General features: G+C 35.6%; 1 pseudogene; it reads left to right on the top strand.

Annotated features, from left to right (window-relative positions):
• Nucleotides 1-4,453: 4,453 nt before the first annotated feature.
• Nucleotides 4,454-6,746, top strand: LOC148931453 (heat shock cognate 70 kDa protein-like; annotated as a pseudogene).
• The last annotated feature ends 1,077 nt before the right edge of the window (nt 6,747-7,823 follow it).

Genomic DNA, 7,823 nt, shown 5'->3' with positions numbered 1-7,823 from the left:
TAGGGACGTCATTGTACATTTTGATTTTTTATGAGATTGGACCAACTGTTGAGGCCAAACTAATTAGATACTACATGATAAGGAAACCATCAACCTGAAGATGAATCTGACTTCCTACATTTAATTAATCCGAATAAAACCTGCATATATCACGAATCCGTTAGCGATACGATTAAATCTTGTTGCAAGACACATTAATAATACGATAACGACACCAACTCAATAACGGCAATGAAATGATGCAAACGTGTTGTTGAGAAAATATGACCCAGTGATATAATGGTGATGGAGCCATGAGAGGTGAAGGCAAGTAATGGATGCATTATATATAAAAAAGACTATTGTTTAAGGATAGAAGTACTCCATTTAAAAAGTAAAATTATTAAAAACAGAAAATTTAAATTTTGACCGTACTCTGTTACTTGTGTAGATTTAAAAAAAAATAAAGATAGCATCATTTTAATTACGTTTATAAAACCTAAATAATGAAATAAATGAGCACTAAAATTATTCAACCTAAAATCTCTAAGCCACTGTTTGCATTAATTTTATCAGTATTTAACATTCATATTATCAGTAAAGAAGAGAATGTTAATTTTTTTATTTAGGTAAAATCTCTAAGCCACTGTTTGGATTTTCTGTGTTCTCTGGTTTGGGTGTTGATGGTATCATCATGGCAAGACTTTTGCTCATGATTTCAGCAATTTGCCGAGCAATTTCATCCGACTGGGATGGGTTTTTTTCGTCTGATATGGTTTGTTTTGAATGGTTTTTTGCAGATTTGGCTTAAGGTCGAGAAAGGTTAGGGACAGTGATGAAATTTTTATGAGTCCTACTCTGGTACCATGCCTAAACCCTAAACCCTGGAATAGGATAATAATTTCATTGTATAATGCACCCTTTAAATAGGGATTACAAACAAGTAAATATGGTGTAACTTGTGCTCCAAGTATTCTTGGGCATCAAGCTAATATATTTCTTAGGCATCAAGCTAATGTATTTCTTGTCCTCCAAGTTAATATTTTTTCCTTTTTCTAACATTTTCGATAGATTTCAGAATATGGGGTTCAATTCGCCGACCTTTCGAGTTTAGGGATTAAATTCGTTCCTTTCAGAATATAGGCTCGAGGCATGCGAATTTTTCAGAATAAGGGTTTTTACTCTTTTATATTTGTTCTCTTCCTTTTTTTCTTATTATTTTCCTCCCCATAATTATAAATTGACCAAACTATCCTTTGATTCAATTTTTAAAAAATTCATCTTCTGCATTCCAACCAGATTATGTCCTCCAACCTTAAAATTCAGTCGAAATTCTCATACCATAGATCATTTCCCCTTTTGAATTTCTGAAAAATCAGCCACTTTGGAAATTCTATAAATATATTTTTAAACTGGTAATTTAATTATATATCATCCCTCTAAATCCCAACATCCATGTTTGAAATATATGATCAAGCACTACACGTATTTCACTAAAATGGAGATTGGGAGAATAGTGAATCACTCATCCATTTCAGCTTTTAAAATTGTACACAAATATGGATAGAAAGTCAACAGATACGTTCACATACCTTTAAAAAGAACAAAAAAAATGAGAAAATTAAGTGCATTATTCAGCCCTTGCAGCATTTCTGTTTCTCCCAATAATCTCCATTTGGAGTTCATTTCTCCCAATAATCTCCATTTGGAGTTCATCGCCACTATCGACGAACTCGAGATGGATAATTGAGCGCATAATTTGGTTGGATTTGGAGAAGATGAATTTTTTAAAAATTGAATTAAAGGATAGTTTGGTCAATTTATAATTACTGGGAGGAAAATAATAAGAAAAAAGGAACACAATAAATATAAAAAGTGAAAACCCTTATTCTGAAAAATTCGCATACCTCGAGCCTATATTCTGAAAGGTCAACGAATTTAATCCCTAATCTCGAAAAGTCAGCGAATTGAGCCCCATATTCCGAAATCTATCGCTCTTTTCGGGGTCACTCATATAAGTTTGATCAAAAGTATCCTTTATTACTGATAAAAGATTATAAAATCTAGGCTGATATAAAATATGTACAATCTATTAACGATTTAATGGCGGAGATTAATATTGCATTTTAGTTTAATTTTAAATTATATATATTTACTAAAAATTGAAATTTCACAATTTGAAAACACTTTAACCTAATTTAATTTAGGGACGTCATTGTACATTTTGGTTTTTTTATCAGATTAGACTTGATGATGACAAACTGTTGAGGCCAAACTAATTCGATACAACATGATAAGGAAGCCATCAACCTGAAGATGAATCTGACTTCCTACATTTAACTACTCCGAATAAAACCAGCACTTATCAAGAATCCGTTAGTGATACAATTAGTTCTGCAAGGCACAATAACAACACGATAACGACACCAACTCAATAACGACATGAAACACTGCAAACGTGTTGCAGAAAAAGACTATTGCGTAAGGACTACTTGAACTCACACTATATTATGACTATATATCAAATTAATAAAATGTGGAAACTACTCAGATACTGATTTGTGCTCTAATTTTTCTTTATGCTCGTGCCATATAGCAATATGGAGATATCAGAACTCTTTATACTGCAATAAGTAATGGGTGCATTATATGAAAAAAAGACTATTGCTTAAGGACAAAGAAGTACTCCATTAAAAAGTAAAATTATTAAAAACAGAAAATTTAAATTTATACCATACTTTGTTTCTTATGTAGATTTTTAAAGAAACTAAAGATAGCATCGTTTTAATTATGTTTATAAAACCTAAATAATGAAATAAACGAGCACTAAAATTAGTCAACCTAAAATCTCTAAGCCACTGTAGCTTTAATTTTTTATCAGTATTTAACATTCATATTATCAGTAAAGAAGGAATGTTAATTTTTTATTTAATTTAACTCCTCCCACAAGAATATGCCTCATTTCCAACTAACACAATATCTCTCTATCTCTCTCTTCTTTTTTTCACTAAAACCTATGTCGAATCCAAACGGTATATTCTTAAGGAATAAGCAAGTATATTTCTCAAATACTCTTCATAATCATTTAAAAATTCGTTACTATCCAATATATATCCCTCACACATTTAATACTCATTTTTATATAAAATAAATGATTAGAGTTTTATTAACAAAGAAAGTGACTAGCCTCTTAAGAGAGAAAAACTTGCGAAAACGGGAAGTGGATTAGTTTGTTGGGTTACAAACCCATCCCACATCGGATGAGTTAGGGAAGTTGGAAGGTATATATAATTCCTGTCCAACCCCAATTAGTTTGAGGCCTTTTGGGAGTGACCCAAAAACAAATCCGTGCGGGCTTGACCCAAAGCGGACAATATCAAACTAATGTGGCAGTCGACGATCCTAACAAGTGGTATCAAAGCCAGGTTGGCTTTGGGTCGGGCCTGGATGAGCCTCGGTAAGGGTCAGGTCCTGAAAGACTCGGGCTAGAGTCGGACCCTGGATGACCTAAGGGTCAGGGCTGGAACGACCCATGTTTGTGTCGACTGCGTCCCGATGTGGTCTCGGTTTGAGGGGAGGTTTTGTGGTCTCGGTTTGAGGGGAGGTTTGTTGGGTTACAAACCCATCCCACATCGGATGAGTGAGGGAAGTTGGAAGGTGTATATAATTCCGGTCCAACCCGATGTGGGAAGTTGGAAGGTGTATATAATTCCTGTCCAACCCCGATTAGTTTGAGGCCTTTTGAGAGTGACCCAAAAACAAATCCGTGCAGGCTTGACCCAAAGTGGACAATACTAACATAATTTTATGGAATGAATTGAAATGCAATAAAACACTATGTTTGAGGATGGAAGGAATATTAAAATTTAAATTATTCAAAAGCTAAAATTTAGATTTTGACCATAATTTATTTGCGTAGATTTTTTTTTGTGAAAATTAAAGATAATGGAGTACCCCATATCATTTTCAGTTACGTTTATAAAACCCAAACAATGAAATAAATGAGCACTAGAAATATTCAACCTAATCCACTACATGATTTTCTCGTATCACATTCATATTGATATTACGTATAAGAAAACAAGAGAATGATAATTTTTTTTATCTTTTTTTCTTATTTTACTTTTTATCAAATACACTACATAATCATTTTTAAATAAATCAAATCTGAACAAAATCTAATCAAACATATCCATATCAAATTCTAACGACTTATAATATGCTAATCTATATGATCAAATTTAGATGAATATGAAAAGATATCCGTATCGTGAAGATGGAGACATGCTATTAAAGAGACCGAGGGCTTATTGCTTAATGTTTCACTTTTCCTCTTTCAAAACTCTCTTGGTATATATCGTGCATTTCAATTCCTTGCTGAAATATTAACTTTTTTGACAACTATTTTAAGCGTTTGTTTTGATCTGTTTTTGTTTTCTTTAGTTCTAGTTGAAGTTTGTTGTTAGCATTATTAATGGCTGGAACTGGAACTGGTGCTGGGCTGGCGGTAGGGATCGATTTGGGGACGACGTATTCATGTGTTGCAGCATGGAAGCACGGCCGCATTGATATCATACCAAATGAGCAGGGTAACCGCACCACGCCGTCTGCAGTTGCTTTCACCGACTCCCATCGTCTTATCGGCGACGCCGCTAAGAACCAAGTTGCAAATAATCCCATCAACACTGTTTTTGGTGTGTTCTCTTCTATTTCCCATGATTTTGAATTTTCAATCTTGATTCCTTCAATAATTGTGTTTTTATACATATAGTTTCGATAAAATATGCATTCTTATCATGTTTTGTTATATTTATCTTTACTAGTGGTATGTATGTAACAATCTAATAGCGAAGATAGTATTTCTTATCAAAGATAAAATTAATATCGACAGTTGATAAAGAGAGGTGTGGTTGGAGTTGATGCCAATTCAATAACAATTTTAATCTTATGATTTTATGTGTTGTTTCATGTACTCCCTATAAACATTGTTGTTTTCTCTGCTCCAGCCTCTAACTAAGCGAGTTATTTTTTGCACAGATGCAAAGAGGTTGATCGGTCGCAAGTTCAGTGACCCAACAGTGCAGAGGGACATTAAGTTTTGGCCATTCAATGTCATTCCTGACGCTGACGACAAGCCTATGTTTGCAGTAACATTCAAAGGAGAGGAGAAACAGTTTACAGCTGAGGAAATCTCCTCAATGGTTCTTACCATGATGAAGGATAGTGCTGAGGCATATCTTGGTTCATCTATCAAGGATGTTGTCGTTACTGTGCCTGCTTATTTCAATGACTCCCAACGTCAGGCCACAAAGGAGGCAGGAACCATTGCTGGCCTCAACGTTATAAGAATCATCAATGAGCCTACTGCTGCAGCCATTGCTTACGGTCTTGATAATGTTGTTACTAGCTCTGTTGCAAAGAATGTGCTTATTTTTGACCTTGGTGGTGGCACGTTCGATGTGTCTGTGGCCACGATTAAGGACACTGACGTTGAAGTGAAGGCTATCTCTGGCGATAATCATCTTGGAGGACAGGATTTTGACAACAGGATTGTGGATCACTTCATGGACGAGTTCAAAAGCAAAAAGGGTAAGGATATAAGTGGGAATCCAAAAGCGATTAGAAGATTGAAGAGTGCTTGTGAAAGAGCCAAGAGGGTCCTTTCCTCTGCTTTCGAAACCCCAATTGAGATTGAATCGTTGTTCGAGGGGATTGACTTGTTTTCGTCTATCACTCGTGCTAAATTCGAAGAAATTAACATGGATTTATTCACGAAGTGTATGGGATTAGTTGAGAATTGCCTGAGTGATGCAAAGATGAATAAGAGCAGCGTGGATGAGCTGGTGCTTATTGGCGGGTCGAGTAGGATTCCCAAGGTTCAGCAGATGTTGCAGGAGGCTTTCAGTGGGAAACAAGTGTGCAAGACCATTAATCCAGACGAAGCTGTGGCTCATGGTGCTGCAGTGTTGGCTGCCAAGTTGAGTAGTCAAGGCAACGAGGCGGTGCAAACCCTCGTTCTTGTCGATGTTACTCCATTATCCCTTGGCATTGGACTTGATGGAGATCGGATGTGCGTAATTTTTCCTAGGAATACATATATCCCAGCGAGAAAGTATCATAGTATCCTAACAGTGAAAGACAATCAGACCAGTATGAATATTCCGGTGTATGAGGGCGAAAGAAGCAAGGGGACAGACAACAATCTGCTAGGTAAATTCGTACTCTGGCATTCCAGCAGCACCAAGAGGTGTTGTTAAAGTGAAAGTGTGGTTCGACATTGATGCAAATGGTATCATAAGGGTGTCAGCAGAGCACACAGAGACTCGAGCGAAGAACAGCATCACCATCACAAACCACAAGGGCAGACTGTCTAAGGAAGAAATCGAGAGGATGATTGAGGATGCGAAGAAGTACAAGTTGGAGGATGAGAGGTTTAGGGAGAAGGCTGATGCGAGGTACGCTTTGGAGAACTACGCCTACAACACAAGGGACGCCATTAGAAGTTCGAACGAGATCACAGCATCGGACAAGAAGAAGATGGAGTATACTTTCCAGTGTTTCGCACATTGGTTAGTGTTCAACAAACATGCAGAGGTTGCTGATTTTAACAACAAGATGAAGGAGCTCCAGACTGTTTTCACTCCCATCATCACCAATATGAATTAAGATGGAAATGGATTGATGATTGGTCTTTACTTTTATCTATCTAGATTTTTGTTCATGATATTCCTGAGAATAATTGCATTTAAGTTACTACTATATTGAGTTTTATTACTTTACTTTATTTTGTCTCTTTTGTTTGTTTCTTCTTTCCTTTATCCTGCATGTTTAATCAAAATAATCTATACCAATTTAAGGGGAGATAAAAAAAATCTAAAGTATCACTCCCTTCGTTCCCTCATAGTTGAGTCATTTTTCCATTTCGGGAAGTTTCTTCTTAGGTTAAGTCATTTTCATGTATAGAAACTTTTTCTTTTTTATTACTTTATTCTCTCTACTTTATTCATTTTCTACTATTTTCTTTCTCTTACTTTTTATTTATTTGTTTAACACACTCAACATTGTTTTTTTAAATTTCGTGCTAACATTGCTTTATTAAATTTCGTGCTGAAAAGTTTCGCTCCAATTATGAGAGTACAAGAGGGAGTAATAACCCTACTGCATAGTCATAAGTACTTTGATATAATGTTGAATTCAAAGAAATTATGCAGTGTGTGTATGTGCTTCGACATAGATGAGAATGGTATCTTGAATGTGTCAGCGGAGCACATGGAAACTGGGTTGAAGAACAAGATCACCATCACTAACGACAAAGACAGGCTTACTAAGGAAGAAATCGAGAGGATGATTGGGGATGCGAAGAAGTACAAGTTGGAGGATGAGGAGCACAAGAAGAAGGCTGAGGCCAGAACTATGCCTACAACTTGAGATACAGAGTTGGAATTGATGCAAATCTCACAGAAGTGGATAAGAAGAGGATGGAGGATGCTTTCGAGTCTTTAGCAAAGTGGTTGGAGTCCAACAAACATGCAAAGGCTGAAGGAGCTCTAGACTGTTTTGTATCACATCATCACCAACAAACGTGTAAAGCTAGCCTGATGATTATAAAGACAAGATGAATGGAAATTGATGAGTAGCAAGATCTCTTTGGTCTTTACTTTTATACTTTAAGTTACTTATATATGTTGATTTTTATTAAATTTATATTCGTTTCTCCTGTTAATTTCTCTTTTTTAATAAATCCATTTTAAGGTCCTCAAATTTAGCAAGACTAATAGTCGAAAACATATCAATCCCCTCGAAAGTCCGAATCATTAATTAACTTTGGTAAGAAAAAATTCGTT

The sequence above is a fragment of the Salvia hispanica genome, chromosome 2 (assembly GCF_029641045.1).
Source record: "Salvia hispanica isolate PSC_SH4W2 chromosome 2, Shi_PSC_v1, whole genome shotgun sequence".
Taxonomy (NCBI): domain Eukaryota; kingdom Viridiplantae; phylum Streptophyta; class Magnoliopsida; order Lamiales; family Lamiaceae; genus Salvia; species Salvia hispanica.
Note: the sequence above shows the minus strand (reverse complement) of the source record. Positions and strands in the feature narration are given on the sequence as shown.